Genomic DNA, 13,627 nt, shown 5'->3' on the forward strand with positions numbered 1-13,627 from the left:
TTGGTGTCAAGGTACCACGTTTTCTCTAAACACTTATTCATGGCGCTAATGAAGCTGTTTGTAGATGTAATGCGCAACTTAATTAGCGGTGTAGGGTGTAATACCATTTTCAATTGCAAAAATAAGTCTCTTTTGCGAAGGTACCACTTTTGTTCCCAAAGGTACCACGTTTTTGAGCTGAAGGTACCACTTTTTGGTGTCAAGGTACCACGTTTTCTCTAAACACTTATTTATGGTGCTAATGGAGCTGTTTATGTTTAATGTGCAACTTAATTAGAGGTGTGGGGTGTAATACCATTTTCAATTGCAAAAATAAGTCCCTTTTGCGAAGGTACCACTTTTTTCCCAAAGGTACCATATTTTCGACCTGAAGGTACCACTTTTTGGCATCAAGGTTCCACATTTTCTCTAAACACTTATTCATGGTACTAATGGAGCTGTTTATGGATGTAATATTCAACTTAATTAGTGGTGTGGGGTGTAATACCATTTTCAATTGCAAAAATAAGCCCCTTTTGTAAATGTACCACTTTTTTCCCGAAGTTACCACGTTTTTGAACTAAATGTACCAATTTTTGGCGTCAAGGTACCACGTTTTCTAAACACTTATTCATGGTACTAATGCAGCTATTTATGGATGTAATGTGCAACTTAATTATTGGTGTGACGTGTAATACCATTTTCAATTGCAAAAATAAGTCCCTTTTGCAAAGGTACCATTTTTTTCCCAAAGGTACCACGTTTTTGAACTGAATGTACCACTTTTTGGCATCAAGGTACCACGTTTTCTCTAAACACTTATTCATGGTGCTAATGCAGCTGTTTATGGATGTAATGTGCAATTTGATTAGCGGTGTGGGGTGTAATACCATTTTCAATTGCAAAAATAAGTCCCTTTTGCGAAGGTACCACTTTTTTCCCAAGGTACCACGTTTTTGAACTGAAGGTACCACATTTTGGCATCAAGGTACCACGTTTTCTCTAAACACTTATTCATGGTGCTAATGCAGCTGTTTATGGATGTAATTTGCAACTTAATTAGCGGTGTGGGGTGTAATACCATTCTCAATTACAAAAATAAGTTCTTAGCGTCAAGGTACCACTTTTATCCCAAAGGTACCACATTTTTGAACTAAAGATACTACTGTTTGGCATCAAGGTACCACGTTTTCTAAACCCTCGCTTAGCTAGCTTGGAGAATATTTTGTGTTATTCATGCTGCTAATGGAACTGTTTATGGATGCAATATGTAACTTAATCACATTACACATATATGTTTATTGAGATAGTGTGTTATTTCTTTGGCAACTATTGAGATTAAATTATCCATTTATCGACACCATGGAACCAAGAAAACAACAGGCCAATTTTCCATTCATTAAACTGCTTTAATTTTAAACTCGATCAATTTTGAAATTAGTACATTAATATAATAGTGAAAGAAAATTCAGTGAGACCCTAATATAATAAGCCATACAATACTAATTCATAAAAACCCAAAAGAGCAACTTTATTTGATTCCATCTAAGGTAGATACCAGTATAATAAGCCATACAATAGTTGCAAAAACATACCAACCTAATCCACAATCAAAAGTTGCAAAGCTACTCTTTAAAACTTAAAAAATATCTAACACCAACAGATTACAAAATACATGCAAAAAAAATGACACTGTTTAACATTACAAATGTCCCATATCCCACATCATTTCAAGTACTTTTTAGAAATTCAACAATCCTCCTATCCCACTTCCTCTAGCTTCCAATTGGGCAAATACAGGTATGTATTTCCTTGTTCTGTGGAAAACCAATTTATTGCTCTTATCCTTTGTATGGTCCTAGTGAGAGTCCTCTTGTTTGTGTATTTGATGGACATGCATTTTTTCTGTCTCTATGTAATTGGAACAAAATAACCATTTTGTCTCTGTGACTGTCACATGCAATAAAAATTAAAGTATTAAGGCATTGTATAATAATAATAAGGAACAAAAGCAATATAAAAACAGACAATTCGAAACTTTGAATAATAATAATAATTTTAAAAAGAATCATCAAAATTAAAAAAGAATTTATCATTTGCCCAACACCTTGCAATTGACCTCATTATCCAACTTAGCAGTACTGCTTTTAAAACATGTTTGAACAATTACATAATAATTTTGAGTTTACTTAAGAGGTTGAATATTTCCATTGGAGCTCTTGACAAATATATCACATGGAAAAGTGCAAATGAACATTGAGCTATAATACTAACAACTAAGTTATACTAAGAAATTGCTGTACAGCAAAAAATTATATTAGAAGTCGAGGAAATTACATCTTATACGCCTTGATGGATTAAGATGGAGATAGTGAGGTTCCTTGAGGTAAATGGTACCTTGTTGGCTGATGGAGGTGATGTTAGAATCATCAAAATAAAAATAAAAAATAAAAAAATTACTAACCATAAGTAAGCTGATGGAAGCTTACTTGAAATCAACGTGCTTAACCACATGTATAAAGTGCTTTGTTCTTTACAAAATTCTTCATTTTGTTATTGTCATCTAAAAGCAAATTTGAAGCAATAATTGCACGTAACTTGTCAACGTCCACCTGTACATTAAACCAGGTAATTTCTTTTCATGAGTATAGGATATGGAAATAGACTTCATGCGTGAATACATATAAGTGTAAATAAATAGGAATCTAGTGTTGCAGAAACTATATATTTACTCACCTTATTGAGAAGACTTTGGATTTCACTGACAGAAAGGCTGACAGCAGCAAAAACAATGGTCCCCAATTTCCTCTTCTCAGCACTTGTCACTAAATAACCACCCTTTGTAATAGTTCTTAGTTATTCCAACACTTGTTTAACAGCAAACTCAAACAGAACCTGTGTAACGACCCGGATTTCTCAACCCGGTGCGTTAGTGATGAACCGGAAGTTGACCCGATAACGCACCCGAAATGCGGAAGCGAAAGAAGCCAAATGACCTCAAGAGATGTACGTCATCTCTAAGGCCCCAAAATGACTCTCCATGAAGCCACGGAACTCAAATGAGCCAAGCAAATGAAGCAAGAATGCCTAACCCGAAAAGAGATGAACTAAGGGCAAAATGGTCATTTCTCACTGAAAAGGGTGCCACCGTGCACACCATTGGAAGGACAATGAAAAATGAACAAAATTAGACTCAAGAATCGTCAGATTCTGAGTCCGGGCAAAAAAGATATGAAATTCCAACACTCGATGCGAAAGTTATGAAGCAATGACTTAACATTTTCTAATATTTTCATAATAAACTTTGAAAACAAAAGTGCATAGAAAACGAGATACATGTCATTGGCCTCTGGTCTCATCTCATACATGTTAAATACATTAAAAAGAGTACACTTACGCACACTTTACATATACGAATCAACGAATACAAGTTTAAACAAATAGGGCTACAAAGAGGCATTTTATGCTAACACTTGCATAAAATAGAAACTTAAAAACTGTAAGCCATCCAAGGAGCAATGGAATCTTCAAATCCTGAGTCTTGTACCTGAAATATGCCCTAGTATCGTAGGGGTGAGTAACATAAAGCTACTTATAGGAGATGAGCATGCATCGACCTAACATTTTACAATTTTATCATTTTATGGTGAAACATGTTAAAGGGGCTCATGCCACCTAACGTCTATGTCAAGATGAGAGCTAGGGAGCATCCTAAGCTACCTAGATCATTTCTATCATAATCACATTGTTCATGCAATTTAAACAATATGGAAACATGTTATACAAGGCAACAAGATATAGACTTTCAAAGTCTTCAACTTGAAATCCAAAATACGAAAACAACAAGTGTGGGTCATGCCACCTAACGTTTATGTTCAAAATGAATCTATAAGGTCATTCCTAAACTACATTTGAACATCAAAACACAAATTATGATATCGATGCAATTTAACCAACAATGGAACTTCCAATACAACGCATGAAGCATGCTTCACAAAGCTACATCTTAAGCTCAAAATAGGAAATCAAATAAGGAACAACAAGTTACGATATCATCTAGTTATCAACTTGAAATAAAATACGAAATCAAACAAAGTGGATACTCGAATGTCACACCGGATCAGACTGACAACATAGTTACTTTAGGGTTACTAGCCCATGGGTAACCTCCATATGTGCGCACTAGACTATATAGAGGGACAATCCCCCGTACTAGAACCAAGTCCTAGCCGTAGCCAAATAACGACATCCCCAAGTTTCCAAAATCAACAAATTGTGCAACAACGTATATATATCAATATGTATATACAAGATATCAACTATTTACCAAGCACAATCCAAATTTTGGAAACTTATACAATACATGCTCAAAATTCACAACTACTATAACATGTAAGATGTCAAATACAAAGTGTGCAATTCCTTACACATAGCAACAATATATTCAATAAGGAAAAACATATTCTCATGAATATAAAAGTAACAACTATGTTATCTAATGCTTAAAAGTAATCAAGTGAACATACATCAAATCCAAATCCATGATTTAAATATAGAAACAACTTCCAAAATGCAATTAAATCCATGGAGTAATAAGGTAGAATTTAATAAAATATAAATAGTTAAATTCTCCATATTCCAAGTTAATCCAAATAACCTCAATTTAATATATATTGAAAGATATGTCATGGTCATCATATCTATAACATCAAATGACAAGTTAAGTGATTAAAACACTTAAAACAAAATTAATCAAGCTAATTAATTAATTTCCTCTAGATTTTTAAACAATTCCAAATGCCTTCAATTTAATCTATGTTAGAGAACATGCCAAGGCCTATTTAAATACCACATTACAACTTGATTTAATGCTTGATATAACCATGTGAATTAAACTTTCACTAAAGATAAATATTAAATAAAAGTTATAATTCTTAATCAAATGATCCAAAATTAATATATGTTAACCAACATATCTAAGTATAATTTCCTAGCATATTACAATTCAAATCAAAGTTATACATCATCATAAATTTTAAATCTTATACAAAGAAATAAAAATTACTAACTTTCTAGATTTGATACGAGGCATACATATATGTTATATAATCATGGCAAACACACAATACAACACACAAATAATCCTAAAACATTTCCTATCTCAATTGGAATGAAAATCTCAATTACCACCAAAATGAAATTGCCCCAAATTTTTGGTCTGCAAAACAAATTTTTTAGCTTGCTACCTTTAACTTGTAAAATTCATAAAAAATTCAATTCTAACCTAAATTGAATGAAACCAAAGCCCAATGAAAGCTTAAACACTTTAATTTGATAATATCAATTTAGTTTAACAAAATATTTTTCCAATTGAAACAGTTTTGACCCACAACTTTGAAACAAATTCTGCCCAGAAAACACATTTTCAGCCTGTAGCTTCCAACTTTGAAAATTCATGAAAAATTCATTTGACATCTAAATCGGGCAAACCTAATTTATTTTGGAAGTAAACATATGAGAGTGTAAAACTAAAAATTTAAGCCATGATCCAAAGTCAAAAGTTTAATGAAATAAATCATCTAAAAATATATTTTCGAGCTGCAATAAAAACATGGATAACAGATAGTTTTGGATTTTAAAAAAAAATTAGAAATGCTTTAAAATTGTGAAAAAATTCTGAGTAGTGTAAAACCTATAGGGGAAGTTCCAGTAAAAATTCAAGACAATTAAAGTACCATAGCTCCATATAAAAATTCATTTCCGGACCGAAAAGGAAAAGCTTCAAATTTCCAGCAGCTAGCTTGCAACTTCAAAAATTCATAACTAATTCATTTTAAATCCAAACTAGATGAAACCAATACTAAATGAAAACTAATTTAGTATATTTTCATATTCTATATTTAATTTGACAAGATTAATTTCAAGTTAAAACAGTTTAAGGGCAAAATACAAGTCCTTCTCTTCCATGCATGTAAAACACTCAATAATGACATAAAAATACTTCAAAATAATAGATCAATATCTTACTAGAGAATTGAATCTCTAGTTACCAAAGTAAAACTTGGAGTTAGGCTAGATCCTTCAAGGGTTTTGAAGAGGAGGATGAGGGGAACAAAAAATATTCCAAACTTTATGGTCTAAAGTAAGTGGAAGGGCCTCAAAGATTAAGGTCAATGCCTAAGGCTTCAAGCTCCATCCATGGAGGCTAGGGTTTTCTTGTAAGGAAGAGAATGAAATAATGTGGTTAAGTGTGAGTGGAGGAAATAGAAATCCTTCACTCACTATGTGCTTTTACACCATGGTTAACACATACATCTATGGTCAATTGCACAAAAACCCTCCTTTAAAACCATAATCCCAAAGTGGCCCAAAGATATTTGCAAAACTAAATTGTGAACCTACACTTGTCACCAATCCATGGCTCCTTCCTAGGCTTAATCCCATACCTACACTTGTCAACCATCCAAGCCAACAAGTGCACCAATCCTAGGCCAACAAGTGGGTGAATCCTCACCCTCCAAATGTCATCATCCAATGCATTAAAGTGTTTTTACACAAATGTCAACAAGTGGACCAATGAGAGTGTGACACTTGTCACACTTTTCAAAAATTGCAAAAAGGTCCTTTTTGAAAATATCTTCCAAATTTAATTACAAAATGGTCCCCAAGATGAAAAATAATTACTTTATTTAATTACACTAAAACCCAACAAGTTAAGAATAATTACACTAAAGTATGCATTAATGCCCCTTTATAAAAGAAATAACCAATCAACATGCTTTTCTAGAAAAGTAAAAATACCACTATCATGGAAATCAAATATCATGAATGCATGCAAAACCGGAATCAAATTCAAGCACAAAAAGTGAGGTTGTGCAAGGAAAAAGGATAAACGAGAAAAAAACAAAATGTGAATAGTGTTCGGAAAAATAAAATATGGAAATGACATAATCCCCAAAGGAAGTTGTCAATCCAAGGAAAAGAGTCTTGGAAATCATTCCAGAGCATTCGAGACGACATCAAGTGATGAAAAACCGAACCCAAAAAGGAAAAGACAACGGAAAAAAAATATCTGTTAAAATCTGACAAAAAGAAAAGGAAGAAAAATGACCGGGTCATTACAACCTGAAAAGATAAATATTGTGCAGAAGCTATGCTGATCACCACAGGCCAGATACAAGAACTCCAATTACCAAAAGGACATTTCCTCCATTTCTCGCTTTGGCAGAAAGGAGGCTAGGAACTGAAGTACTTAAATAATAGTTTGTAGGTGTGTAAACATGTTACACTATGTTAAATGGACCTGGACACCTGTGTCGGGTATGGATATGTATCCACGCATTAGACGTGTCAAATATCCAAACAGTGGACACAGCTAAATATTTATGTTGTATACTAATTTTTTTTTTTTAAAGATGTTTTCATGCAACATTGTGTCCATTCACTCATTTTAAAGGTAATAATATAATAAAATTGAATTAGTAGATATGCTTTTCAAGTGTATGTTCAACAAAAAGTGTCGGACACATATCCCATATCCATGTCTGAGTATCGTGTGTCCGACATGGGTGCTTCACTAGTATTGAAGAGTCCATTTAACATAGGTGTTATAAGTGCCACATAAAAATGATATTAACTTAAGTGGATTTTGACGAAGGTCAGGTGAGTGCACATAAAATCAAACTACTGATCTAATACGTAAGTTAAATTGAAGGCGATATGGAGCTATTAAACACAAACGCTATATATTAACCTGTATAGAATTAAGATATTAAGCATTGCCAAATAGAACCTCTCGTAATTGATTCTCCCATTTAGCCCAGTCCTTGATATATCATCCTTTGGTGGAATCCAACCTAGATTCAGAATTGGAATGAGAATAGTAAGAACTTCTCACCACTAATAATTGGAAAAGTAAAATTGATGACCATAAAAGTAATCCTAAGTCAAAAGGTCAAAGGCTATAAATAACCATTATCGAACATAATCACAGCACCAAGTCACTATTTCAATTCCGCTACAATCTTGGATGCTAACCATTAGAACATCAATCAACTAAAGATGGAAACATCCTTCCACAAGAAATGAAGGAAGAACAAAAAAAGTAGCACTAATTGTAACATCATTATAAATATGTTTGTGTTTGTAATATAATTTTAGGTAATTAGTATGCAGAGCTGATTTACTTGTTTCTTACATTGCTATAGACAATCTATAAGATACATCAACTAATTAAATTTTCCAAAATATTATTATAGAAAAAAATCCAAAGTTCCAAAAACACAGCATCTGAGAACAGGTTGTACATTTTTTTTTCCCACAACAAATACATAAAGTTTAGGTGTGACCCATAATCCTATCACTAAAGATCATGTATCCAATTTTGAGAGAGTAACCAGTTTTCATAATACGAAAAGGTAAGAGGCAGAGGCAGAACTCCTTTAACAACAATGAGGAGAAGCCCAAGTCTCAAGCATAATGCCAATCATGAATTTTTCAGTTCATATAAGCATGATAGCAAAAAATAAGGGGAGAATGCAAATATATGAGAAGAAGTATCTAACAATTTGCTTCAACATTCTAGAAACAATCTTAGTTTTGCAATATTGGGAAAATTTAGAGACTACTAGACCATAAAACCACAAAGGAAACCCGACTACAGCTATTAATCAAAGATTGGGCTGCATTTATGAGTAGCCCTAGTCTTATCCATAGCAGCTTCCACAATATTGGGCTTATAAACCCATTGGGCAGGATATTGGTTTGATTGTTAGACATATTGAACACCAAATCAGTCAACATTGACATATGAATCATGTTTTGGAAGCCAAACATCTTGTAAGAGCGAAGAGACTATTGACTCAAAGGTTTACTTATCTCTAGATAATTGCTAAAACTATCTGTCTTATCTGACAGTCGCTGCATTCTAGATAATTGCTAAAACTATCTGTCTTATTTGACAGTCGCTGCATTGTTAGAAAGTTTCTGATTTCACACACACACGCACACGCACACACACACCTACCGACACGCACGCGCGCACACACATTATTTTTTCATTAGTGGACAAATTAAAGTTTTTGATCCACACACATACACACACACGCACACAGTATTTTTCCATTAGTGGACAAATTAAAGTTTTTGATCTTTATGTTGTCTTTGAAGTTTTTGGCATCCTTTTTTTTGTCCACTTCTTGGTGACACACACACACACACACACACACACACACACACACATTATTTTTCCATTAGTGGGCAAATTAAAGTTTTTAATCTTTATGTTGTCATTGAAGTTTTTGGCATCCTTTTTTTTGTCTACCTCTTGCTGTCTTTGAAGTTGTAAGTTATGTGGTCAGAACATAACCTTCTTGTTGAGTTTGCTGAAATCCATGTGCCACCTCAGCTTTTGGGTCAAACTCATTTTAGGCAAACTATGGAACTTTGACTTAGCCTCTTAGTGAATATGGTGCCCTAACCCCATTTATATGTAATAATCCCTATCATATTTAACTTTGGAGATTCCAAAGACTTTTGTTTTCCCTTCCTGAAAAGCCTGTCAATTCAGTTTTTGAAACATATGTTTTTTTTTTTAGTTTAGGATTTTGATTGCTTTTAATGAATTTGCATCAAGTATTCCTGTACTTCATCTTTCCCTTTTTATCTTTTTTGGTACATCAGGAAATGGATATATTGTTTCTTGTTTTTGTTTGTTGCTTGTATAATGGAAATTTACTCTTTTGGTTTGGATCTTAAGAGATGTTTGGACTCGTAAACAAAAAAATTCTGCTAAAGTGTATCTGGTCTTAAACTAAGGAGATGACATTTGTGTAAATGACTTGAGTAGTTATATGGAACTCACTTTTCCAGTTGGGAAAATTGACAAGAATATTATTCAGAATTATAAAAATAATTTTCCTATACTTTTTTGACATCCATAACAAAGAATTTCTCTTGGTTGATTTATTTAAGTGTTTATTAGGATTTATTTTTTACAATTGAAGTAGTATATCATACTTGTATTGCTCATAGATGTTCATTGGGGATGGAGCAAAACTTGTTCGTGATGCTTTTCAGCTTGCGAAAGAGAAATCTCCTTGCATTATTTTTATAGATGAAATTGATGCTATAGGCACAAAGTGGTTTGACAGGTATGCTATATCTCTATTTTATGTATAATTTTCTAATCTGCCTTGGCAATTTTCTGAATCTTGGTGTAATGGATTTTGGATTGAATACTTAAGAAGTTATGTCATAATGTGACTAATCGATTGTAAATTGTTTCTTTCAATGCAGTGAAGTCAATAGGAATAGAGAGGTCCAATGGATAATGTTAGAGTTACTCAATCAGTTTGATGGATTTAGTAGTGATGAACGGATAAAGGTCTTTATCTTTACCTTTAATTAAACACACTTTTAGTTTTTTGGTCACACGTTCAGGCAATTGTGAGCATTTAGAAGGTTTTGAATTCAATAATTAGCAGAGTTTTATTTGGTCCCCATATTTTTTTGCATGGAAATTGTATCTTCAGAACTTCTTACTTTGTTGAAGGGTCAGATATAATTCTGGGCTATGGTTTCTTCATTTTAAGTTTCTTCAGATTATAGTTTTCCTCACCGGTTGAGTCATAGCAGACTCATCTGTGCCCGTGTCCATGAACCATGCTTTAGATGCCACCAACAAATAGCTACTTCACTAATAAAATTTCAGTTAACTTAAATTATTATCTGAGTTAGTAATTCAGTATTTCATAATCTCATGAACTACAGGTAACAAATACAATTGATATTTTGGATCCTGCACTCATGCATTCTAGTCGATTGATAAACTTATTATTAGACAAGGTAGGTTAGGTGACATGACTAGGACATTAGGGACCGACAGTAACACTGCTTGAGTGAGGCAATGTGTATATTTTGGTCATTTATATTTATTTGTGTACGTAATTTGGACATTTTCGTTAGATTTTTTCTCAAATATCACCGATTCCATTATAATCTAAAAATATTTGTGTAGTTCAGAATGAACTACAGATGACCTAGGAGAATATTCTGGAATTGTAGTAGCTTTAGTCAATGTAGGAGGTGTGGAGGTTTGGATTGGTGAGACATGATATTCAATGTGGTAAAAGAACCGTATTTTGAGGCATAAATGAATTAATCATTTGTTGGCTCTCTATGTTTTTTAACATTCCTTCTATAAGAATTTATTACTTTTCTGTTATGCTACTTGGTACCCATATGTGTTATAATTTTGCAACCACAAAAACTAAAATCTAATTCTTTTCATCATTGTTCATATTTCATCTCCCTTTTCCAATAAAAATTCTTTTTAATGAAATGAATTTATTCTTTGTTTTTTGTATCTCAGAAGAAGAGGTCCTTTCAGCTCCTTTAAGATTGGTGTACAGCAAACTAATCTTGCAGTTAGCCCCTTGATTATTTAAGTTAAATAATCTTAATTTAATTCTATTATTGTTGCCTAAGCAAGTCATCGCTAACTGTGTTTCTGTTCTTTATTGCAGATTCACAAGGAAACTTTTGGTTGCAGTCGTAGAGAAGTGGGACAGTCATGTGCTTGTCATTGACAAAGTTTGCCCCCCTAATTGGAAGGTTTGATGTGCAACTTAACTATATAAAATTCCCAGTTTCCTTACTGTACTCTCTTTATTTTAGACTATAGACTCCGTTTCTCTTAAGTGAATGACTTAAGTATAATTCTTTAGAACCTAAGCTACATTCTGCATTGATTCATAATTTTTTACCCCTAGACCTTTTATATCTTTCTTGGAGAACTTCCATAGTGGATATGTTAATACTATTATTTGTAGAAGTAGGAAACTTCTTCCAACTGAGAATTACTATGTCAAACACTTGTTGACTCTATACTGGATTTCACCCATACTATATAATGCAAAATAAGAAGTGAGTGACACTTTTTTTTATATTATTATTTTATACTTTCTTCACTACTTAAGTCTCTACAACAAGGATATGATATTTAAATATAACAAGATTCACCTTTTATATGTATGGTGATGTGTGTTTAGCACCTTCTGTTCATGTCAGAAGGCAACACTTCTGTGTTCACATATTACAGGTCATGTACTATTAAAGGTGGGGTTTTGTCAAGGGAATTATAAATTGACATTGAAATTTCATATATGCACACACACACACACATACATATATATATCACCATGAACTTGTGTTTGGCCTCCATCTAAACTGGTTGCCATTCAAGTTTCAAGTCTATGCATGCTTTATTAATGATGAAATATGCATCTTTTATTCTTGTTTCCTAATATGGGAATTTTATTTTAATTGATAAAATGATGAGAATGACAATACTATATAATCATGGAAAGGAATGGGGACATTTGGACTCCATGGGAACAAATAATTCCATTACGTTTTAGATAGCACTAAATTGATTCTCAATTGTCCTTCTTTTGCCAATAAATTCTTAATGATGCATAAATAGTACCATCAACAGCAAAATGAGTTTACATAAGCTTATTGTAATAATAAAAGCATAACAGTTACTTTAAATTAAACAAAAAATTAAAATCGTAAGAGCTAGTTATGAAGTGAGATTGAGAACAATATGTTTGTGTGTGTGTGTGGGAGAGAGAGAGAGACGAACCTAAAAGGAGGCCATGAAGGAAATAAGTTGAGAGTTAGAAGAATAGTAGAAATCTAAACTTGAGAAGTGGGGATACCGCTACGGCTGGGTTACATAGACGGGGAGAGAGAGGGCATTTTATTTGGGCGTTGCTGGCCTGACTTTCTCCGGGCCAAGATCAACCCCTCTTTTCTCGTTGAAGCCTTCGGAGAGAAAGAAAGACCAAAGAGTGAAGCAGTGTCAATTAGTCCAGCTCGATAGCTGGGATAGCCAAAGAAAAGCACTGGCATACCTGTACCCCCTCTCGATTCGACTGATGCGGCCAAGGATCGGGCAGTCTTGGTTGTTCCGCTGTTATAGTTCCTAGCTAGGGGATGGGTGGAATCACCAATAGTAAAGAAGCAACTAGGGTTTTTGAGAAGCTTTCTTCTCTTTTAGATTTTACAGAGGCGGAGAGAGAGAGAAGGCTGCACTGAACGAATGCTAGGGCTACAATTAGGTTAATATATTAAAATATGGAGAAAGGGCATTTTAGCCAACACGGAAAAAAGGGGAAGAGTATTTTAGGCACCACAAGTTCTAAACAGTAAAAATCCATGTGCCACCTCAGCTTTTGGGTCAAACTCATTTTAGGGAAACTATGGGACTTTGACTCAGCCTCTAAGTAACTATAGTGCCCTAACTCCATTTATATGTAATAATCCCTAACAACAAACAGTTAGGCTTATAAATATATGGAGAATACTTGCATCCAACCCAGGTTGGATGAAGTTTGTCCAACCTGGGTATGTGCCTTAATATGGGCATGACAAGTGTCCTTTAACCCTATTCAACTTAAGTTGGGTAATACCCAACTAAAATGGATTTGACCCGGCCATAGTATGATTGTTTTTTTTTTTTTTTTTTTTTTTTTTTTTCGCTTTGCTTCCAGAAAAATCGCTCCCTTTGCTCTTTCTCCAGCAACCCTAGTTTTCTTGTTTTTGCCCTCTTTTTCTCAAGACGAAGACGATGCACAACTTTCTC

At 33.6% G+C, this 13,627-nt stretch overlaps 2 long non-coding RNA genes across 4 annotated transcripts; both read right to left on the reverse strand.

The window, feature by feature from the left end:
* Positions 1–1,529: 1,529 nt before the first annotated feature.
* LOC132302242 (uncharacterized) lies at positions 1,530–3,074 on the reverse strand. 2 transcript variants are annotated; one of them, XR_009480787.1, is made up of 4 exons: positions 2,716–3,074; positions 2,469–2,591; positions 2,317–2,384; positions 1,530–1,929 (listed from the first exon to the last, which is right to left on the reverse strand). It is a non-coding gene; the product is annotated as an uncharacterized LOC132302242 (long non-coding RNA). The 2 variants fall into 2 exon arrangements; XR_009480786.1 differs by lacking the exon at positions 1,530–1,929 and having other exon boundaries at positions 2,084–2,384; positions 2,716–2,896.
* Positions 3,075–3,207: 133 nt separating this feature from the next.
* LOC132303329 (uncharacterized) lies at positions 3,208–13,064 on the reverse strand. Of its 2 annotated transcripts, none has more exons than XR_009481174.1 (3): positions 12,685–13,064; positions 7,733–7,835; positions 3,208–3,526 (listed from the first exon to the last, which is right to left on the reverse strand). It is a non-coding gene; the product is annotated as an uncharacterized LOC132303329 (long non-coding RNA). The 2 variants fall into 2 exon arrangements; XR_009481173.1 differs by having other exon boundaries at positions 12,626–13,064.
* Between the last annotated feature and the right edge of the window lie 563 nt (positions 13,065–13,627).

The sequence above is a fragment of the Cornus florida genome, unplaced genomic scaffold (genome assembly GCF_030987335.1).
Source record: "Cornus florida cultivar Cherokee Brave unplaced genomic scaffold, ASM3098733v1 CherokeeBrave_3.0.0_Hap2_Chr04, whole genome shotgun sequence".
NCBI lineage: Eukaryota > Viridiplantae > Streptophyta > Magnoliopsida > Cornales > Cornaceae > Cornus > Cornus florida.